The sequence below is a fragment of the Myotis brandtii genome, unplaced genomic scaffold (genome assembly GCF_000412655.1).
Source record: "Myotis brandtii unplaced genomic scaffold, ASM41265v1 scaffold513, whole genome shotgun sequence".
Taxonomy (NCBI): Eukaryota; Metazoa; Chordata; class Mammalia; order Chiroptera; family Vespertilionidae; genus Myotis; species Myotis brandtii.
Genome location: NW_005369552.1, coordinates 367,440 through 391,119, shown reverse-complemented (window position 1 = coordinate 391,119; position 23,680 = coordinate 367,440). Strand labels below are relative to the sequence as shown.

Below are 23,680 nucleotides of genomic sequence, written 5' to 3'. Positions count from 1 at the left end.
AAAGGACCTACTGTAAAAATGCTTTTAGGTGTCTGCTCTGTCAGCTCAGGGCATGTCCTCAATAACCTCTGCACATCCCAGTCTCCCACATGTAACAGCACTGTGACTGGGGACAGTCTTGCTGGTTCTCCCTCCCTGCCTCATCGCCTGCGTGACCGCTTTTCATATTTGTCCTGGCTGCTCCGCTTCCTCGGTGGAGAATGGCTGACTGTGCCTCGAGCTTGGAAGCTGGGCTTGTAAGGGTGGGTTCTGTGCTTCTTTCGGCTTTCTTCTTTCTGGTTCTGGCTCTTCGCAGGTTCCTCTTCACCCTCTTTTTGTTCATGATCTTGCTCCTTCTGGGAGGGAAGTGTGTTCTTAATTGTGTTAATGAGAAATCTTTTATTGGTACCAGCAAGAGGACACTTCATCCTGGGGGTTAGGGGAAAAGAAAACAATCACAAATCAAATAGCTGACCTCAAAGCTGAGAACATAAGCATGGCTACTGGCAAAGAGTTCCTATCAACAGAGCCAAGTTTCTGAACCCGTTCAGCTTTCCTTGCGTGCCACCTAGTGTAAACTCTGAGTACAAGGGGGAAAAGCAAGATGCTTGGAATTCCTGAGGCCTGGACCTCATCTGAACACTTTTACCCTTTCGTCCTCACTCGGACTAACTCTACTACTTCTATGTATATGTATAGGTATTGACTGCAATGCAAATTAACTGAATCATTTAATATTTTCTACTTAAACAATAAACGACTGATTTGACTACAATCTGCATTTTGAGTGAAATACAATGTGGCTTGCTTTTAATTACCAGAGAAAAAATAAGTCCCTTATCAAGGGGAAAAAAGTATACCCTGCTAAATCATGAATATTGGAGCAAAATGACCTATCTACTCTAGAAATAAAAATTGTCAAAAAAAAAATCCATAGGACTGAAAGGTCTTGGGTTTGATTTCAGTCAAGGTCACATGCCTAGGTTGCGAGCTTGATCCCCAGTAGGGGGCATGCAGGAGGCAGCCAATCAATGATTCTCTCATCACTGATGTTTGTTTCTCTCTCTCCCTTCCTCTCTGAAATCAATACAAATATATTTTGAAAAATCTAAAAAAAGTCCATAAAAATACAATAATCACCTTTTACCTTTTAAAAACCTCTTTCACTTTCTATTTTAAGACTGCAGCCTTTACTCTGTTGGGGAGCACTGTGCACACATCCACCCTCTGGCTGCATTTCTGTGCAGTGTATGTCTGAGTAGCTTCATGATTCAAGTTCATCCAGGAGGGAGAATGTAACTAATTAACTGCTAATTAACATGCTGAGTCACGCTTATATACCACAGTATTTATTTTTCAGGTGTAGCAAACCTATCATTTTGGAAAAGAAAACCCCATACAAATGAAAACCTGCATATTTCACTTGGCCTTGAGCGGTTTGCCATATGATGAGCTAATTGTAGGTAGATACTGATCCCCAATATTGGGCTGACTGGTATTTCAAATGAATGCAGGATTCTATATTCTTCATCTCTATATCAAACTTCAAAGAAAATCTCACACATTACTTCCAAATCACTCCACCAGCACCCTACTGTAGTGATTTGGTAGCCTATGACTGTGTAATTGAATTATAAGCAGTCATCAGCCTAGTGTCATCTATAGGGAGGTCAGACCACCTCAAGCAACCAGAATGGCATTAAGGAGAAAAAAAATGTCTCCTGCTGCAAATATGCAGCTCTTAAGCTTATATGGACAGAGAAAACATCCGAGAAGAATCAGGGATGGTGTATACACCCAATGTGCTAGGCGCGGTTCATGTTCAGGCCAGAAAAAGTGGCAGGGGAATGAACTAGCACAGAATGAGCTAGAAGAGAATGTAAAGAGGAAAGGACAATGGAGTGCAGTAGAAGCAGCAGAGACATTTAGAGGTAGCGATGGCACTGGAATTTTTGGGGGAGGTGTTTTTTAGCACTGGAGTTTAGAAGCCAAGGTAAATGAGATGAGGAGCAAAGAGGAAAGGTGATAACGAAGAGCAAAGAAAAACAGGTCTGCAAGTACTGGGGGGACAAAACAATTAGCTCTCTGTAGCTCTGTCAGGCTTCACTGAGCTTCCAGAAAAAGCACACCAGCATCATTCGGCCTCAGTGGTAACAAGGCAAAGCCATTTATACCTCCTGGAGGTACCTCCGCACTGGGTGCTCTGTACAATAAGAGAGTGTGTGACGACAGGCAGGCCAAGCTCTTACTTCAGTGGCTCCATAGGGTACCAGAGTCAAGGTACTACTTTGGTGAAGAAACCTGAACCACTGCAATTGCCAACTCAGCGAAGATTCAAAAGAGTATGGCACACTGGTGTCACAAAGCAGCACAACGCTGCTAGACTGCAGGAAACACTATCCTTTAACGTGTAATATAAAATACTACTGCCCCTTGTGGCCCACATACATTCCTTGGATATGGAAGGCTAGGAACAGTGGTGAAAACTATCCAGCTACAGAAGAATTTAGGGTATCTTCATTGGAGTGGGCCATCTCAATGTTGGTATATGTAGTCAGCTCATCCCTAGATTAAACATATGAGGAAAAATGATTATTGCCAAATGGGACAATAATCCAGGGTCTTAAAACAAAGCCTTTGTAACTCCTGGTGAGTTCTACTATATTTTGCTATCACCCATGTAAGATCATCTTTAACACCTCCTGCTTAGCCGAGATGAACAGAGCTCTTGTTCTGCTGGGGAACGGTCAAGTTCAAGGAGAGCAACGGCTGCCAGAGGACATGCTCCCTGTCTCAACAGAGCAACTGAGAATAAGAGAAAAGAGCTACTCAGAGAATAAGGTAGTTTTCCAGAATATCCACAAGAAAACTGGCATTTACATCTCTTTGTAACATCAAAGGTGGCATTCTTAATGTTGATTATGCCTGGCATTTGATTCAAGATGAAAAATCAAGGGTGAATTAGAGAAAACTGATTTTCTTGAGAGCAGGAGTGGGGAGGTTTCAAAAGTGATTTCTCCCAAACATGCCAGGACACATTTTAGAAATGATGGCCAGTGCTCATTCAATTTCTATTAACAAATAAAGCAGGTCAATGTTAAGGGGGTAGTTGCAAGCAGATGTGAAGTTACATGTGATAAATGATTCTGTATAATTATAAAATCTTCACTAAGTATGTTAAAATATAAGGAGAGTAACATCAATGCTGATGTTTGAGGAAATCACATTGGCCTTAATGTGGTAATTAATTTTGCTGAATTTTTACAGCCAGCTTTTTATTGCTATGAACTCACACAACACGGTATACTAGCTGAGCACACATGTCCTGGAATCATACTTATCTATTAGACTAAATGTGAGATACATTATATAATCTCCCCGTTGCCTCTTATCAGTTAAATGAGGGTAATAATAGTGACTATGTTAAAGGGATGTATGCAGATCAAATGAGAACATGTCAAGTGCTTAGAATAATACCTCATTAATAACTAGCACTCAGTAAATGTTAGCTTTGGTGCATATCCTACCTCTACTACTTAATTAGCTGTCTGAGCACGGGCAAGTTACTTAATTTCTCTGTAAATCAGTTTCCCCCGTTTGTAAATGGGAGTCAGAAATATTTACCTTGTAAGACTATTGTTAGGTTTTAATGAGATTATGCATAAAGCGCTTATTAGCACAGTGCCTGGCATACGGTAAATCTTCAATACACATTACCTCTGGGTCTATAATTTCTTATTCCCAATTCCAAAATTTAAAAACCTCTGAAAATCAAGTTGTTTTTATGATACTACAACTCATTTGGCAGCAAAATGACCTAAGCTCACACTGGGTATTTATGTCCAGTCTTTGGTCCATTTAGGGTAGGCACTCATACGTTTTGCTGAAGAAATGATGTGTTGAGCAAGTACCACTAAGGGTACTTTTAGTGCACACCATATGTGCTCCTGTACCTTTCTAAAGTGTGAAATTCATATCTAAATTTAGAAGGTAATCTGGATCCAAGAGCTTTAAACCAGGAATTAAAGACCTATATTATTATTATATCACTCTCTATTCATGAAAAAGTATATAGCACTCAAATAAATTAATATACCAGGGAGTTTTTCCACGATGGTAACTCAAACGAACATCCCAGTTTCAAATTACCTGGAATAAGCCAATCAAGAACTGAGTAGAACATCTTATGTTTCTCAATAAGAAACATATCAAAAAAGAAAAAAAAACACCATCAAGAAAAAGTTAATGGGACATTTAATAGAAATTTTCATAAAAATAGCTAAAATGAAAAAGTTTCAGTATTTCCAGGCTATCTCAATTCTCCATGGGTATCAGGGTCAATGGAAACTGGGTGTTACCTCTGAGCTTATAACTTGCATTTCCTAATGTTTTTTAAACTCTGTTCATAGATGATCCTCAGATATAAAACTAAAGGTTGAAGTAAGTAGGTGGTTTCCACAGTCCCTTCCAGATTTAAGATTCTCTGCTCATGTTCTTTATGTTCACCCTTCAGAAAATTACTCTGTTCTCATGCATCATGTCAGGATATTACTTCATTTCACTGATCTTTCTGCCTTCCTGTTTCTCAGCTCTTTGTTAGAGCCATGTTTTTCTGTATTTGAGATGACATGACAAGCTAGCATTAGATGAGTAACATTAATGAGTATTGAGCTCAATTGCTTTACAGCCTTTTTCATACCAGCATTGAGGTAAAACCCTGAGCCCTGCAGTAAGGGCATAGGTTGTGGCTGCTTGATGTGTCTGCTGTGTCTGTCACTGGCGATGCTGAAGGTGTGCTTGGGTGGGGGACTGAAGGAGGCCCACAGGATAGGGCGGCCACTTTCCTCTCTGCAGCTCTGACCCACACAATGTCTACTTTCTCACCCTGAATAGTTATTTTTATTTTTGGTTTTAGAAAGTTATACTAGCTCATGTGGGAAGAGCCAGACTTAAGATACTGACAACATAAATTGATATAAAACTCTAAATATAGAAAGTGCTCCTGACAGCGCCGTTGGACTCAAGACCCAGCATTCTGTCTATGCTAAACTTTAAAAGGGAAGCCATTCCCGTTACTTTTGAAGCGTCACCTCAGAAGCTGTGCTGAAGGGTTCTGCACCCACAGGGGAGGTAGATTTCCAGAGAACCTGCCATAGAGAGGCTAAGATTGATCGAGGTTAGGTAGGACAGTAAGCTTTTTTGTTTTTTTGAGTAGGCATACTGTAGAACGTAATTTGCAAAAATAAGCCACTTTCTTCCTGCAGTTATCATACTTGACTTAGGAAAAACAGTAAACTGTATAATAAACCTAGAAAGCAAAAAGGGGAAGACAAATTGATTTTTCCCCCCAGATTTTAAGACTTCTGTCTCTCTCCTGCTGAAGGATGGAGGTAGTGGCATTCTATAGATTTAAACCTGCCGCTTTGGGTTTCTAAAAGTCTCATGAATATGACCCATCCAATAGTGACATACGATCACTAGACAGTAATAATAATAATAATAATAATAATAATAATGGTGCCCAGCCAGCATGGCTCAGTGGTTGAGCGTCGACCTATGAACCAGGAGGTCATGGTTGGATTCCTGGTGGCACATGCCCGGGTTGCGGGCTCAATTCCCAGTAGGGTACGTGCAGGTGGAAGCCAGTCAATGATTCTCTCTCATCATTGATGTTTCTATCTCTCTCTCCCTCTCTCTGAAATCAATAAAAATATATTTAAAAAAAAGAATAACAACACTTATGAAGCAATCACCTGTGCTATGATATTACCAACGTGACCTCATTTCATTTCTCCAACCATAGGGCATAGAGCTGGAATTGGAACCAGGGGTCTGACTCTATAGCCCTCCTCTCAGCACTATCCCAGATGGGGTAGAAGGAAGGCGTGCTGCAGTCTAATCAGATGGGTAATTACCAGACCAGTTCAGAAATAAACCGTAGGTGAGAAGCCTATCAGTCCGTGTGCAGCCGAGGCTTCTTCGTCTAGGACAGGCACCAAGACGCAGATCTGAACACAGTGTCAACAAGGACAAAGGCAGAGAACTACCCACACACTTGAATTGACTTTGCTATTTAGGAAGTACAACAGGCAGTGGGAAATTACGGTTCTTATTTTTATGGTTAGGTAAATAGAGGCCTTGAGATCATGGAAGCAAGGTTCCAGGTGATGCATCCCAATGCATTCCTTTATTCTACAGCCAAACTCATCTGCACACCAGCAGACAGCATTTTATCTTCCATTCTGTACATATCTGTGCACTCTCATGGATATAAGTTTAAAGTAACACCAGTAGAAACAAGTGCAACTATGCTTCCAACATGCTATGAAACAAGGGCAATATTTCAAATCCCGAGGCTGTGGTTGATCACAACTCACTTTGTTGTTTAATGCTGCCACAACTATCATACCACCCAGGGTGGTTTGTAATTTGGCAATCAAATGCCTCAGCATGTGGCCACATGAGAAATTCTTTTATAGCATTACGCTCCCCATTACTAAACTGTTAATCCTTAATTACCCTGCATACAACAGTCCTGAGGCCCATGTAGGTTTTTCACTGCACTCTGCCTGTAACACTACACCTAAAAGTAACATAGATGTACATAGCTATACTATTTATTTTTATAAATCTGAGAATCTTTCATATGTAAGGCATTAGGCAAGGTCCGGAAGTAAAGATAAATACTAGACTCTGTCTCAGTATTTATGCTTTTTAGGGGACTACCAAGAGGAAGAAGCTATGGGAAGATGAAGTTCAGAAGCCGACTTATACACAGTGGTGTACTGGGATAGACAACAGGCTATCTCCTTGGCCGCCTGCACCCTCTGTAGCACAAAGCATTTACACAGCTATCTGATCCAATCAAAACATGTTCTGGGCTCTCTGTTGCACTTTCAGAATTGGATACGAAAGGAAAGTGGGAAGCAGGGGCATGAAGCATTGGTGATACTTTGAGGTTAACAGACAATGATCCACAGAAGAGAGGAAGTATATAGCTAGAGACAAAGAAGTGAAGTTCTAGTCCCATCAGCAGTTGGCTAGCCAAAGCCTAGGCACGTCTTTGGGCCCCATGTTCTTAAACTATGAAGTAAAAAGCTTTGGATCTCTGTGGCCCTGAAATACTGCCAAGAGCTTCATCCATGTGTCACTCTGAAATTGGAGCCCTTTCTCTTTCTAGCTGCTGCATTGAGCTCACCTGCTCACTTGTCCCTTTCCACCAGGAGAGTGCCTTCTTTACTACTACCAGTGCCTGACCTCTTAACATACCTACTGGTGCTCTGTGAATATTCAAATGAGTAAAAAAACACATGCCTAAATAAAGACCAGAGAAATCATGTGCTTTCCAATAACCAAAAGCTGATGACATAAAATAGAAGAACAGCTCGGCCGTTGAGGCTCAGTGGTTGAGAGTCAACCTATGAACCAGGAGGTCATGGTTCGATTCCTGGTTGAGGCACATGCCCAAGTTGCAGGCTTGATCCCCAGTGGGGGACATGCAGGAGGCAGCCAATCAATGATTCTCACCATTGATGCTTCTATCTCTCTCTCCCTCTCCCTTCCTCTCTGAAATCAATTTAAATATATATATATGTATGTGTGTGTGTGTGTGTGTGTGTGTGTATATATATAATAAAAAATAGAAAAACAATGTAAGTGATGGTTCTCCTTATCACCAGATTGACCCCATGCCAAAACAGAAAAGCCCAAAATGTCATTCCTCTTAAAACAGGGGTGGGGAACATCTGGCTCTGAAATACTGCCACTTGTCCCTTTACACAAAGTGAAGTTCTCATGGGACTAGAACTTCACTTCTTTGTTTCTAGATATATACTATAATTTTTAAGTTGATAATTTTGTATGGCCCACAAATGTTATAAATATCCAAATGGCCCTTGGCAGAAAAAAGGTTCCCTACCCCTGCCTTAAAACAACTGGGTCAAGAAAACTGGAGAATCATTTTCTGTCAGATTAGATCTTTGGAATTTTTTGTATCAAAAAATAAGCCTTTCCACATATAAGGCTGAAATTCCACAGGCATTAGACTAAAAAATTATACTGGGTATAGACAAGCTAAAGTGAATATGAACAGAATAAAAACAGCATTGTAGACAATGAAGCTGGGCACATTTCTGAAATCTGTGCAAGTCATATGGCAATATTTTAGCTTCTCCAAGGTCTCTTCTAAAGGACACTTCTAAAGAGATTCTTTTCTGAAATACATTTAGAAAGTATAGTCTTTTTTTTTTTTTTATAAAATAAAAATGGCATTGTACTTGCATTTTTCTTAGTTCAGCAATTTCTTTCTGGCAATGACTCAACTACCTCACCAAGATCACTTTATGGAATATCCAAGAGAAAAAAGTAATGCCACTTACTCCTCTTCTATTTTAAAGCAAATATAAAAGTCTTCTAGATGCTTAGAAAAACAGACCTTCTAGTAAATAAAATTGTCTACTCCTTACAGATCTGCCCAAGGAAGTCCACTTGACAGGGATGGGAGGCTAGGGACACCTATGGCTGGACACCTGGCTACCCGAGTGCAGTCAGGCTGTCTGCCAGGGAGAGGTATGGGGACGCTGTGAACTCTGTAGAGCAGGTTGGTATCATTCCTTTTAATAAATAGGGATCAGTGTAGTGGTTTTCATATTTGTGTGCACTTTAGGATCACATATATATATATATATAATTGATTTCAGAGAAGGGAAAGGGAGAGAGAGATAGAAACATCAATGATGAGAATCATTGATCGGGTGCTTCCTGTACGCCCCCTATTGGGGCTTGAGTCCACAACTCTGACATGTGCCCTCGATCGGAATCGAACCTGGGACCCTTTAGTCCGCAGGCCTAAGCTCTATCCACTGAGCCAAACCAGCTAGGGCTCCTGGGTGTCTTTTTAAAACTCCAAAGCTCAGGCCATAGCCCAAACTAATAGTCTTTGACAGTGGGACACAGACATGTATTTTTGAAAGTTTCCCAGATGATTTGAACTGTGCAGATAAGTTTGGGAACCAATGGATTAGTACTTGAACGTTTCTATTTACAGAGAAAGGGAGAGAGAGAGAGAGAGAGAGAGAACACCAGGTGTTCTCTCAGGATGAGCACGAAGGGAAGCTGTTCTTTGGCCCAGCACCAGAGAGCAGAAGCAAGTCATGGTTGTGCTTGGGCCAGACCTTTTATAGCGCACATCCTTAGGGTATGCTGGACTAAGAACTCAGTGTTCATTGCCAATTATAAAATTGGTGTTTTCAAGTGAAAGATAATTAGAGTCCTGGAAAACTTTTAACTTGATTGGTTCCCAAAACTTAAAAGACTTTTCTGGTGAGATTAGTGGTGATATTTACCAATGTGTTTTTAAAAAATATTACATAATGAAATGTGTCAATATTTGAAAGATCTTCATAGCTCAGTGAACCAGTATTTTCTAGTTGACCAATTTATGATATTACAAAATCATGCATGAGTAGAAGATCCAGTCAAAGTGCAAGATAGATCAAGGGGTTTTATTATAATAGAAATGAAAAGCTCACATTATTAAAAAGAATGTTAAGAAACTACCACTTGCCCTGGCTGGGTATCTCAGTTAGAGTGTTGTTTTGATATGTCAAGGTTGCGGGTTCAATCCCTGGTCAGGACACATACAAGAATCAACCAATGAATGTATATGTAAGTGGAAGAACAAATCTCCCTCCCTCCCTCCCTTCTTCCCTGTCCCTAAGATCAATTAGTAAAAAAAAAAAAAAAATTTGAGAAAGAAGGGAACTACCACTTGTTGAGGATACTTGTAAAGTTTTGATGTAGTATTAAAGAATATCACAGCCCTAACCGGTTTGGCTCCGTGGATAGAGTGTCGGCCTGGGGACTCAAGGGTCCCAGGTTTGATTCCGGCCAAGGGCATGTACCTTAGTTGCGGGCACGTCCCCAGTGGGGAGTGTGCAGGAGGCAGCTGATCGATGTTTCTCTCATCGATGTTTCTGACTCTCTATCCCTCTCCCTTCCTCTCTGAAATCAATAAAATATATATATTTTTTAAAAAAAAGAACATCAGAGTTTTCTGAAAAGGCCATTGAAATACTTCTTTTTCCAAAGACATATTTGTGTGAGGTCAGAATTTCTTCATCTACTTCAACCAAAATAACCTATTACAACAGATTGACTGCAGAAGCAGATATGAAATTCCATGTATCTTTTATAAGCCAGACATTAAAGAGGTTTGCAAACAATGCCACTCTACTCAATATACATATTTTGTTATATTTATAAAAATATTCTTTACCTTAATATGTGATGGGTTTATTACTATTTTAAAATGAATTAATAAATAGTGTAAGAATTGCTCAACACAGCAAATATAGATAGATATAACCCATATAAAAAAATTCTTTGGGGTCCTCAATAAATTTTAAGACTATAAAGTTTCCTAAAACCAAAAAGTTTGAGGACCATTGTTATAAGACAATTGAGAAAACTAACAATGTAGACTAATGGTAAAATGTAAGTTTCATATCCTGTTTTCCCAGGACTTATCTTATAATTTTGGAATATCTTACTTTTCCTGCCATCTTTTACTTCCTTTCCAGCATGCTTCTCCCTCCTTTATGGGAAGAGACTGCTAGTTGTCCCCCTCTCCCCACAATATCCATTCTTTTGTTCTTCAGTAGTAAAGCACCCCAGATATTCATCTGGCACATGACTGCCTGGGAAACCCCCCCCCCACAAAACCCCTAAATTTCTTGCCTTGAAGCTAGGAAGACATGGAACTAAATTCTGGCCAATGGAGTATAATGTAGAAATGGTATACACAACTTCTGGGAAGTGTCCTTAAAAGGAGAGGTTTTCTTTCTTTCTTTTCTTCTTCCTTTCTGCTAACTAAAATGTGGATTTTAATAGTTGCTACTATATTAGATCATGTGGAAAAGAATGACATTCTATAGCTGGGAGATTTGAAAACTGAAAGGAACCTGGGTCCTCCATAACTTTGGGAACTCCAACCTAACTGAAATGTTACCCAAAGAGTACATCAACACTTTCATAAATCTCAAGATAGCTTGTACATGTGGTAACTCTCCAAAGTGGGCACAGAGCTGACATTGATAAACTAGTTATTGTACTACCAGAAAGTTCTACTGAGCCAATACGTGGCACTAGGGTGGTCAGAATGAATGACTTCCAGCTGCCTAGAAAAAATGATCTTGAACACTCCTCATGTAGCAAGAACTCTGACTGATATTTTCTTATTCACTTGTCAAGTCATCTGAAATTATGATTTTACTGTATGCTAATTCTTTAGATTGGACCAATGATGAAGGTCCTGCTTTAAACCAAAAATCAAAGCAGCCTGCCCCTAATAAAGTTTGTACTAATGTGATTCCCATTAGCAGAGGCAGTTTATCTCAGTAAAGGACAGACAACTAGAAAGATGAGCAGATTTAACTAACATTCACTGATTGTTCCATGTCAGAAACCATGCTGAGGGTTTTCGGACATATAAGCTTACTGACGTTTTACAATTGTCCTTCCAGGAGGTAGGTATTTTATTGAATCTGTGTTATATACAGATAGACTCACACTGGATTATTTCATTTTATTATATCTCTTCAGCCATAAAATACATCAGGGTGATTTTCTAAAAAATAATAGCTTTTAACAAATAAAATAACAGGAATACCATTTTCACATATAAAAAAATCGACATTAATTCCTTAATATCATCAAATACCCCCACTTGTTAGTTTGGATAAGGATTCTAACAGGCTACACGTTTTACTTGATGTGTCTCAAATCTATTAATTCATAGGATACTCCTCTTCCTCCTTTTCTCCTTGCAATCCGGTTGTTAAAGAAACTAGGTTGTTTGTTCTGTAGAATTCCCCACATTTTGTTTTTTTTGTGATTTTATCCCAACAGTGTCGTTTAACATGTTTCTCTGCCCTCTGTATTTCCTGCAAACTAGTAGTTGTAACTGGAGACTTAAACTTATTTGAGTTCAATTTTTTGACAAGGATGTTTTAAGTGGTGCTTTGCTCTTCCTACTGTGGTGCAAAGATTGATCAATGAGTTCAGGTGTTGTCAGCCTGACGCAGTCATCAGGAAGTTCCCTATCAATTTTTTATCTGATAAATTTAACAGCCACTGATGACCTTTACCTAGATTTAGACTATCTTTAGGGACGGTAAGATGATGACATTATTTTCTTTTTAACCAGGTTCAGAGGTATAATTTATACAGAATAAAATTTATCCTTTTAATAAATAGGGTTACAAGTTTTGACAAATGTATGAAGTCATGCAATTACCAAGATATAGAACATTTCTATCATTTGTAAAAGTTCTGTAGTAAATCCCTCCCTTTTATCCCCACTTCCTGGGAAACAATGATCTGTTCTAGCTTTTCTAAAATGTCATATGAATGGAATCTGTGTGATGTTTTGTGTCTGGGTTCTTTCACTTAACACAATCCTATTGAGATTACATCTATGCAGTGAGCATCAGTAGTTCTTTTCCTTTTTACTACTGACTAGTATTCAATGTATGGGTATAACCACCATTTGTTTATCCATTAATCAACTAATGGATATTTGGGTTATTTCCATTTTTGAACTATCATGAATAAATCTGCTAGGAACATTTCAGTACAGATTTTTGTGTGTGCTTAAATTTCCAATTCTCTGGAACTTGGTTAGAAGAATTATGAATGTATTTATGTAAGAAACTGTCAACTGTTTTTCAAAGTGGCTATATGATTTCACATTTCCACCAACTAGTTATTCCACATCTTCACCTTTATTTAGTACTGGAAGTTTTTTTACTTTTTGTTTAAGCCATTCTAGTGCATGTGTTGTGGTAGCTGTCACTTTAATTTGCTTTTTCCTAATAACTAATGATTTGAGCATCTTTTCATATGCTTATTGGACAATCTTATATCATTTTTGATGAAATGTTTACTCAAATGCTTTGTCCATTTTTAGACTGACTCCTTATTAAGAATTACACTAAGTAGTTATGACCATTTTATTATTCATATTTTTTATCTTATTTTTTTCTTCTTTTTCTTTAAAGAAGTCTCTTTAACATTTCTTGTAATACTGGTTTGGTGGTGATGAATTCCTTTTGCTGCTTCTTACCTGGGAAGCTCCTTATCTCTCCTTAAATGATAAATGATAGCTTTGCTGGGTAGAGTAATCTTGGTTACAAGTCCTTTCTTTTCTTCACTTAGAGTATTTCATGCCACTCCCTTCTGGTCTGCAAATTTTCTGTTCAGAAGTCAGCTGACAGTCTTAAGGGAGCTCTCTTGTACTAACTGCTTATCTCTTTCTACTTTTAAGATTCTTTTTGTCTCTAACCTTTGACGTTTTAATTATGATACATCTTGGTATGAGCCTCTTGGGGTTTGTCTTATTTGGGACTCTTGTGCTTCCTGTATTTGTATGTCTTATTTCCTTCGCCAGGTTAGGGAAGTTTTTTGTTATTATTTCTTTTTAATCCTCACCCGAGGATATTTTTCCATATTGGTTGCCTCCTGCTCGAGCCCAGGGCCTGGGCTGGAAAGAAGCCTGCAACTGAGGTACATGCACTTGACCGGAAGTGAACCCAGGACCCTTTTGTCCACAGGCCAAGGCTCTATCCACTTAGCCAGGGCTGTCATTGTTTCTTTAAAGACGTTTCAATCCCCTGTTCTCTTCTCCTTCTGTTACTCCTATGATGTGGATGTTGGCATGCTTGATGTTGTTCCAGAAGCCCCTTAAACTATCCTCATTTTTATTTTTTTAATCCTCATGCAAGGATATTTTTCCATTGATTTTTAGAGAAAGTGGAAGAGAGAGGGAAAGACAGAGAGAAACATCAATGTGAGAGAAACACATCGATTGGTTGCCTCCTGGATGCACCCTGAACAGGGCCTAAGCTGGAGAGGAGCCTACAACTGAGGTTCATGCCCTTGACTGGAAATGAACCTGGGACACTTTGGTCCACAGGCTGACATTCTAACCACTGAAGCAGACTGGCTAAGGCTATCCTCATTTTTTAAAATATGTTTTTCTTTTGCCTGTTCTGATTGGGTGCTTTCTGCTTCCTTTTTCTTTCAAATTGCTGATTTGATTCTCTTCTTCATCTACTCTACTATTCCCTGTAATGTATTCTTCATTTCAGTTAGTGTATTCTTCATTTCTGATTGGTTCTTTCTTAAGTTTTCTATCTTCATTTTTATGTTCTCTATGTTTTAAAAAAATGTTTAAAAATTGATTTCAGAGAGGAAGGGACAGGGAGAGAGAGAAAAAAATCAATATTGAGGGAGAATCATTGATCGGCTGCCTCCTGCATGCCCTCTATTGGGGATTGAGCCTGCAACTTGGGCATGTTTTCAGAGCCTGAAGTTATGGGGACTTTGCTTCCTGATCAGGAATTGAACCATGACCTCCTGGCTCATAGGTCAATGCTCAGCCACTGAGCCACACCGGCTGGGCTGTTTTCCATCTCTTTATTAAAGTTCTCACTGAGTTCATCTACTCTTCTCCTAAGTTCACTAAGCATCCTTATAACCAGTGTTTTGAGCTCTGCAAGGTAGATTGCTTATCTCCATTTTGCTGAGTACTTTTTCTTGAGTTTTGTTCTGCTCTTTCATTTGAGACATGTTTCTTTGTCTCCTCATTTTGACAGACTCTGTTTGTTTCTATATATAAAGTAAATCTGCTATATCTCCTGGTCTTGATAGAGTGGCCTTATGTAGTAGGTGCCCAGTGGGGCCTGGTGGTACAGTCTCCCTAGTCACCTGAGCAGGTGCTCCAGGTGTGTTGCTTCCTGCTGTAGTTGAGCCTTGATTCCTGTTAGCACATCAATGAGAGGGACTGACCCTCAGGCTGATTGGAGGAATGACCATGATTACAGTGGAGGAGTTGTTGTGCAAACGCTGACCCCATGGAGCAGGAGTCACTTAAGTGGAGCTCTGGCACCTGCTAAGTCTGCCCTCTGGGTGTGTGGTTTGTGGAGGTGGTTGGATGATGCTCTGGTGTGGTCTGAACCTGACCACTAGGTGTGTTAGTTCTGGGTCCTCTTGGGAGGGGTTCTGGTGTAGGCCAAGGTCAGCTGCTGCCTGTGCCTGGCCTTGGGTCATCTGACATGAACTACAAAGTGATCTGCAGAAGGTTGCCACTTACTGGGCTTGGAGGTGCCTAGCGAGGCTAAGCTTGGAACCAAGGCCAGCATCCATTACTGCCAATTATTGGGCAGCTTATGGCTGAGGCCAGCTGCTGCTTGTTTGGGGTTTGTGAACCTTTGAGACATTTTAGGAAAAGTCCTCAGAGTGACCTGACACTAGCCATTTGTCTGGAAAAGCCACTGGAAGCGGTTTGGGGGAGCCTGCAAGTTGGGTGGGCAGGGTCTTACGGAATCACCAAGTGAACGTGTTAGCCAGGTTGATGGAGACAGCAGGCTCTGTGGGGGGAGGGCTTAACAAAGGAAAATGTGTCTGCCTGCAATTCTATCTGGGAGAAAGCTACCCCTTCAGCCCTTCCTCTGAAGCCAGATAATTTAATTCTTCCTGATAAGTCCCTGGCACTTTTCTAGCTGCTGGAGCTTAGAGTAAGTGAGTCTGTCACTGATTAAGTCCATGCAGGCCCTTTAGAGCAGGGGCGGGGAACCTTTTTTCTGCCAAGGGCCGTTTGGATATTTATAACATAATTTTCAGGCCATACAAAATTATCAACTTAAAAATTAGCCTACTATATTTGGTCAAATTAACTCACCCCTAATGCCTTGGCAGGGCCAGACCAAATGATTTTTCGGTCTTATATGGCCTGGAGGCCGGACATTCTCTACCGCTGCTTTAGAGGAACACCTGGGACTCCTGCAGCCCTTTATCTCACTCAGCCACAATCCCTGATGGTTTTCAGAACCAGAAGTTATGGGGACTTTGCTTCCCCAAACTAAAACCCTGGGATGGAGGAGTCTGTTGTGAGGCTGGGACCCCTTACTCCTCAGGGGGGATCTCCACAGTAAAGATATCCCTCCTGTTTCTTAATGGCCACCATAGTTGTGGGGCCTGCCTGTTTCATGTGTCAATCCCTTCTACCAGTTTCCACATAGCTTCTTTTGTATATCCTTAGTTTTCAGACTTCTGTTCAGCTAATCTTCAGGCAGTTCTTAATGATGGTTGTTCTATATTTTAGTTGTAATTATGATGTGCATGGGAGGAGGTGAGCACAGCCTTTACCTATTCTGCCATCTTGACAGGAATTCTATTTTTATATTTTACTTTTTAATGGCTCACAATACTCCATCATAATAAATTTTAAATTGTAGATAAAAGATCTAAAATCAGCATATTTATTGAATGGGAATGCTATTGCTAAAGAAATGCTTAAAAGAGTAGACTTTATTCTTAGGGCTAATTTTTTCCTTTATTTATATTACTAACTTTTAACCAGCTCTATTTTACTTTTTCTTCTTTTTTTCCCTTTAATCCTCTCCCATGGATATTTTTCTTTCTTTCTTTTTTCCAATCCTCACCCGAGGATATTTTTCCACTGATTTTTAGAGAGACTGGAAGAGAGAGGGAAAGACAGAGAGAAACATTGATGTGAGAGAAACACATCGATTAGTTGCCTATTGCACGAGCCCTGACTAGGGCCCGGGCCGGGGAAGAACATGCAACCGAGGTACATGCCCTTGACTGGAATCGAACCCGGGACCCTTCGGTCTGTAGCTGATGCTCTATCCACTGAGCTAAACTGGCTAGGGCTAACCAGCTCTATTTTATATAGAAACTGCAAAGATAAACTTAAGTTCTATATGGCTGAATTTGTCACATAATCAAAATGCATACAATTAGGAATTTTTAAAGTAAAATTTAATTTACTAATAACTATCATTAAAACAGAATTTTAAACAATAAACACTGATATAACATTACTCTCACATAGGTGCCTTTAGGCACAGCAGTATGTATATATCTCTTGAGGATTTGGGAACCAAATGGATGATAAAACCATGACAGACATTCTCCATATACATCCCTCTGCCCATTTCTTCAAGTCATTAGAGATTCTCAGCTTCAGTCTTCAGTGGTATTCTTCTCTACCACTTGCCTTGAGTGATTTCCTCTACATTTATGGTTTTACAATCCCTCTATATGCTAAAGAAGGCTTTTTTCTTTAATATTTATTTTAAGTTTTAAGGAAGATTACTCAAGTACTCACCAACCCATAGGTCCCATTGTTTCTGCTCTTGTTTTCCCACGTTTTGCCTCTTTAAGCAGTTCTTCTATTGCTTTCCTGGTAGGAAAAAGGAAGAAATTTGAGAGGTAGTCACCCCACTAAATTCTAAAAATCAACTGTATGTGATCATTGGAAAGGAACAGCTCTGAAATAAATTTTCAAAATTGAGGGAGAAATTTTTTTTGTAAATGGTTGATAGTTTTGAACACAAAAATTTAAAAAAACCACTTTTTATATGATGCAGAAAAACACTAAAAACTAAAGACAAAATGACAAACTATATCCATATTAAAAATGTTCAAATACATTATTTTTCTAAGAAATATAAATTAACCCAACAATAATGAGACTGTGTTTGTCATCTGTGAGGGAGTAGAGAAATGGATATTCTTTTCTCTACTAATGGGGACTGAAACTGACATAACATTTCTAGAGGACAATTTGATAACATGATAGAGTCTTAAAAATAATGCATACCTGCTGACCTAAAAATTCCACTTTATCCTATGAAATACTGAAATAAGTATGCAAAACCATATGTATGAAGACAGTCATTAAACAACTTTTTAACAACTGAAGAAAAAATAGAAAACTTAAATGTTTACTAAAAAAGGCTTAGCTAAATGGCATATCCATATAGTAGAAGATTAGGTAGTCATTAAAAATGAAGACATCCTGGCTGATATGGCTCAGTGGTTGAGTGTTGACCTATGAACCAGGAGTTCATGGTTCAATTCCCTGTTAGGGCATATGCTGGGTTTTGGGTTTTATCTCCAGTAGGGGACATGCAGGAGGCAGCAGATCAATAATTCCCAGATTGTGAGAGGGATCCCAGATTGGAGAGGGGCAGGCTGTGGTGAGGGACACCCTCCCCCAGTGCACGAATTTCGTGCATTGGGCCTCTGGTAAATAATAAGTTAAGAAAAAAAAAGGGTAGAAGGGTGCAAACAAATATAGTTTTGGTCCGAAGGCAGAACTATAAATCTAATTAGAATGTTTTGAAACTGGATAACTATATATTGATTCTATATAAAAACATTTAATTACCAACCATATTCTGGGACTTACTGTTATAGTACTATTATAGATACTATCTACTATTTCTCAAATGATATTAACATTCTGTTAGCTTATAAAAATATTTTATTTTATATTTATTTCATCAAAGCATGAACATAGCTTAAAAAGACAAATACTAGCCCAGCTGGTGTGGCTCAGTGGTTGAGAATTGACTTATGAACCAGGAGGTGATGGTTTGATTCCCAGTCAGGGTGCCTGCCCGGATTCCAGGCTCAATCCTCAGTGTGGGGTATGCAGAAGGCAGCCAATCAATGAGACTCTCTCATCATTGATGTTTCTATCTCTCTCTCCTTCTCCCTTTCTCTCTGGAATCAACAAAACTATATTAAACAAACAAACAAACAAACAAAAGGACAAATACTATTTAAAGACTCGTAATAAAATGCAGCAGTCTTGTGTATCATTTGTCCCTATCCACCAAAAAATTTTTCAACAATTTTAAATCTGTTTCTCTTGGTATTTACTTACATATACCTAATAGTATGTTTTCAAACTGTTCATCACCCTCTTAATATTCAACAGATATATCTGGATATTTTTCTGTAACTTACACATTTTTCAATAAACTTATTAATAGTAAGATCTTTAAAAAATGCCTTTTCAGGTAACTCAGCAGCATGACACTTTCTAATCCATTCTGGGAGGACCCACTGACAGGGTCAATGAAGAACTGAAACATTGACCAACTGTGCATCTTCTTAACCCCCCAACTTGCTCAATGAGGTTATGTTTCACAGCCCAGCCCGTTGGTATGAGTTGATAAGTGCATCTGATTACCACACAAGCTTCTCCTTCCACCTCTTTAAAATAAGAATACTACACTCTATTGATGTGATCTGCTTGCCTCATACAGTATTTCATAAAAAATTTATCCTATCCAGCTCTGAAACAGGGATCTTTTTTTCATCCTTATAGATGTAAGTACAAAATATCAAAGGATAAGAATATTCCAAATACACCTCCTTATTCCCATCAATTAGTGTGGTATTTTCCAAATAAAAATAGGTAGTCAATCATATTTGGATTCACCCATGTGCTCTTTCTCCTCCTGACATCAAAAGCAATCCTACATAATAAAAGGCTAATATGCAAATAGACTGAATGGCAGAACAACCGAACAACCGGTCGCTATGATGTGTGCTGACCACCAGGGGGCGTGCACGGAGCATGGTGGGCATCGGCAGCAGGTGGTAGAGCATGGAACATGGCGGGTGTTGGCCGTGGCGAGATGGTGGAGCAGGTGAGCAGGGGTGCCAGACCAAGGCGAGGCGCCGGTTGCTGTCATCGGGGTGAGCCTCTGGTGGTTACTGAAAATTCTTTGTTCCCACGCGCCACGGTCCCGCCCAGTGCTCGCACCCGCTGCTAGCGCTGGAGCTCACACCTGCTGCTGGCGTCTGGCGCTGGCCCAATTGCTTGGTGCCGTCAGTGAGTGTGAGCGGCGTCTGCCAGCCCCAATTGCCCCTGAGGGCTTCTCCACCTCCCCCTTGTCCTGAGGAGCAATCGGGGCAGCTGCCGCCACCCCAATCGATCTGCACCATCAGCAGGTGCGAGCAGGACTGGCGCCATCAGCACATGGGAGCAGTGGCGGCAGGAGCAGGGCTGCCAGCAGAGAGGGGACCAAGGTCCATGGCAGGAGGGGCCAGGCAGGGGCGCGGAGTATGGGCCGAGACCCACCCCTGTGCCCACCACAGCCCCGGGGCCCACAGTTCCTTTCAAGGTGCACGAATTCGTGCACTGGGCCCCTAGTTAAAAAATAATTAAGGAAAAACTTGTTTGGACAGTTCCCCAATATGAATAAACTATGTATCCATTATAAATAAACTAGAATGCATTTTCCCATAAAAACTTGGTTAAAATATTTGGTTAGCTTTCTGGACAAGCCAATTTGTGTCATAATATAGCTGGAATGCTATATGTCTGCAGGAAACAATACTCAGTCAGGAACTTTGTAGGGACCCTGAAGGTATATTCCAGGCACTGTCTAAAGCAGGGGTCCTCAAACTACAGCCCGCGGGCCACATGAAAATACAAATATTGTATTTGTTCCTGTTTTGTTTTTTTACTTCAAAATAAGATATGTGCAGTGTGCATAGGAATTTGTTCATAGTTTTTTTTTAAACTATAGTCCGGCCCTCCAATCTGAGGGACACCCCCAGCACGGACGCCACCGTCCAGGGCAACTATGAGGATACAGTGCAGGTGAAAGGTACATCCTCAAGGGGGGTCGCCACGCCAGCGGCCAGACTTTCCCCTGCCACTTGGCCGTGGGTCACTTTGTCAAGAAATGTAACACCCCCGGGGCCCTGCTTCCTCCTCTAATGAGTAAGAGCATCTTATCTGATTAAAGGCAGGGGATGGGCCCGGTGGCCCCCAAGGTTCTTTCTCTTTGCTGTGATTCTGGGCCATCCCCTGGCTCAGGGGTCCTCAAACTACGGCCCGTGGGCCACATGCAAATACAAATATTGTATTTGTTCCCGTTTTGTTTTTTTACTTCAAAATAAGATATGTGCAGTGTGCATAGGAATTTGTTCATAGTTTTTTTTTAAACTATAGTCCGGCCCTCCAACGGTCTGAGGGACAGTGAACTGGCCCCTGTTTAAAAAGTTTGAGGACCCCTGGTCTAAAGCTATGAAGTTTGACACTGATTCTTTGGTAGTTCTGATTTATTTAAAACTATCTCCAACACTGTTGTTAACTTTATTTGCTGCGATAAAGGAAACTTTCTGATTTACAACTACAATCAAAGGGAAAAGAAGGTATATGCATCAGAAAAAATGCCTGAGGTGAAACGAAGTCATCTGTGTTGAAAGATGATAAAAGGTGGGGCTCAACTGGATGGGGATGGCATTCAGACATCCCCGTCTTTTTTTTCATGGGTAAAGCCCACAACAAATGTGGGAAGCAGTACCCCATACATATGGTTGGGGTTGACCCAAGGTATGGATTTATAATTGATTTGACTAACTTGCCCAAGGTAATATTGCTAATGATCAGAGAAGAGGAGAGACAAAAGGACCCATGTGTTTATGGCTACGAATCTCCTGGTCTATTATACTTCCTATCTCTTCCACAAACATTTGCACAGCAAGTCCCAGAGAAGACATTTTCTCTTTATCATTAAAAGAGGCAAAAATAAAATACATGAAAAAAAAACAACAAAAGTTTTAATAGAGTTACCATTGCTTCCACACTCATTTGAGGAGAACTGGGTGACATGGTGATCCTAGAGGGCAGAAGGAATGAAGGACTGCTCACTGCTTTGTCCTAAGAATGTTGAGCATTCGCTACCTCCCACCCCAAATTCTCCTGTACAAGCCTTCTGCAAGACTTAATTTCCAAGAAGGAAAACAATTCCTAGCAATTATGTAGTCCTTTCTTGAAATAACATCACCTTCAAAATTAAGGAGGAAAAATAGAAAGTCAGCCAGTTTTCCTTACTACTGTAGCCTGGAACATTCGCTAATGAATTCCAGGGTAAGGAGATAGCAAGTCCATTTTCTATTGCACATTTTCAGAGGCTAAATACTTAAATTAGCAAAGATTATGAAACATCAACATCATGCAAAAAAGTGGTTTTTAATGAGATGATGAAACAGTTTAATCTAAAATGAAAATACAGGAAAAGCAAATAGGATATATAAGAACTAAGTACATAAAGAATATGAACAATTAAAACATCAAATTTAACTTTAGGTACAGTAATTTCTATACTTTATTCTTTAAGCATCTTAAAGTTTTTTTTGTAAAACAAATTTATTTTATTAGAATATAAACTTTAATAAAAACAAGAAATTCAAGAAAGCTAGATCATTAAGCAGACAGTATTCTGGGCACAGGAACAAACTACAATCAATTTTCAATGATCCATCCTAGCTCAGCTTCCTCAGGCCTGCCTATTTGTTCCATTAGCCAGCTGGTACATGCTTAAGGAATGTAAACTAATCATAATAGCAGCTTAAATAAATCCCAAACGGGAATGCAAATCCAGTGCAAAATCATCTTAAAAATCCAAAGTCTAACAAATTACTTTTGAGTTATCTGGGTCTGTGTTTCTTTTCATTCTCACAAACCAACTGAAAGTTAACTATATCGGGATATAGAAAGGATAGCAGGAAATTTAAAGCAATTGAATTGACACAACAGAAATTGAAAGGCAAATGTAATAATGAACAAAAGAGAGACTTTTAAAGAAATAAAATCAGAAAAGCTAAATATCAAGTAATTGTTCAAAAGATAGAGACAGGGACTTAAATGGATCTACTTACACTTTGTTGAGAAATGAAGGAAAGTGTTATGAACTGAATGTTTGTATTACCCACAAAATTTATATATTGAAATCCTAACCCCACCTGGACACTGCGACCTGCTGCCCCAAACCAGAATATCTGGCCCAGTGCCCCTGGATAACTGGCCCCACTGCCTTGATGTAGTATGCTCAGCCCTGCCACCATGATCCAATGCTACCAGATACATGAACCTGACATTGTGACCCACTGTGTCTTACCCAGTGCCCCTGGGCAAATGGCGCTGCTGCCTAATACTGCCTGGTAGTCATAAACTGATGCCCCCACCCCACCCCCTGGATGCACGGACCTGCCACAGAGACAGGACATGCCTAACGTGGTGCCTCCAGAAGATTAGATATACCGCTGTGATTTGGTGAAACCAGTTACCTCTGAACACACAAGACCCGCCACTGTGAACGCACCCGCCTCACACATCTCCCCAGACTAATGGACTGCTAACACGGGAAGACAAAGAAACAACCCCCAATGAAAGAAAAGGAGGAATCACCAGAAAAGGAACTAAATGAAATGGTGGCAAGTAATTTGTTGGATAAAGAATTCGAAGTAATGGTTATAAGGATGCTCAAACATCTGAATAAGAATTACAAGCAATTAAATGACAATTATAAGGAGTTGAATAATAAAAAAAAACCACCAACATGAATAAGAATCAAGAGGAAATGAAGAATGACATCCTATCTAATAATAGACAAACATGGTAATTAACCATACCTCTGCTACGCTTCCCATTGGCTAATCAGCAGGATATGCAAATTAACTTTCAACCAAGATGGCAGCCAGCAGCCACGCAGCTGAAGCAAACATGAGGCTTGCTTGCTCCAGTGATGGAGGAAGCCAAGGTTCCCCGCCTGCGCAGCCGGGTTCTGAGCTCCAGTCTAAGCAACAATGTTGCAATTATAGAAGCTAAACAAACCCCAGAAACCTGCTTTCAGCCAGCTGGCCTCGGATGGAGCCGCAACAAAGTTTCAATTACAGAAGGTAAATAAATCCAGGAATAAAAAGAAAAAAAAGAAAAAAAGGAGAGACTGGGAGCTTCAGTTGCAGGCTTGGCCCACCTGAAAACAGACCTCAGCCCCTCATCCAGGCTGGCCAGGCACCCCAGTGG

The 23,680-nt window shown here is 40.1% G+C and overlaps 1 long non-coding RNA gene across 1 annotated transcript; it reads right to left on the bottom strand.

The window, feature by feature from the left end:
- Nucleotides 1–4,451: 4,451 nt before the first annotated feature.
- LOC106727989 lies at nt 4,452–13,299 on the bottom strand. Its single transcript, XR_001364218.1, has 3 exons — nt 13,276–13,299; nt 12,949–12,954; nt 4,452–4,465 (listed from the first exon to the last, which is right to left on the bottom strand). It is a non-coding gene; the product is annotated as an uncharacterized LOC106727989 (long non-coding RNA).
- Between the last annotated feature and the right edge of the window lie 10,381 nt (nt 13,300–23,680).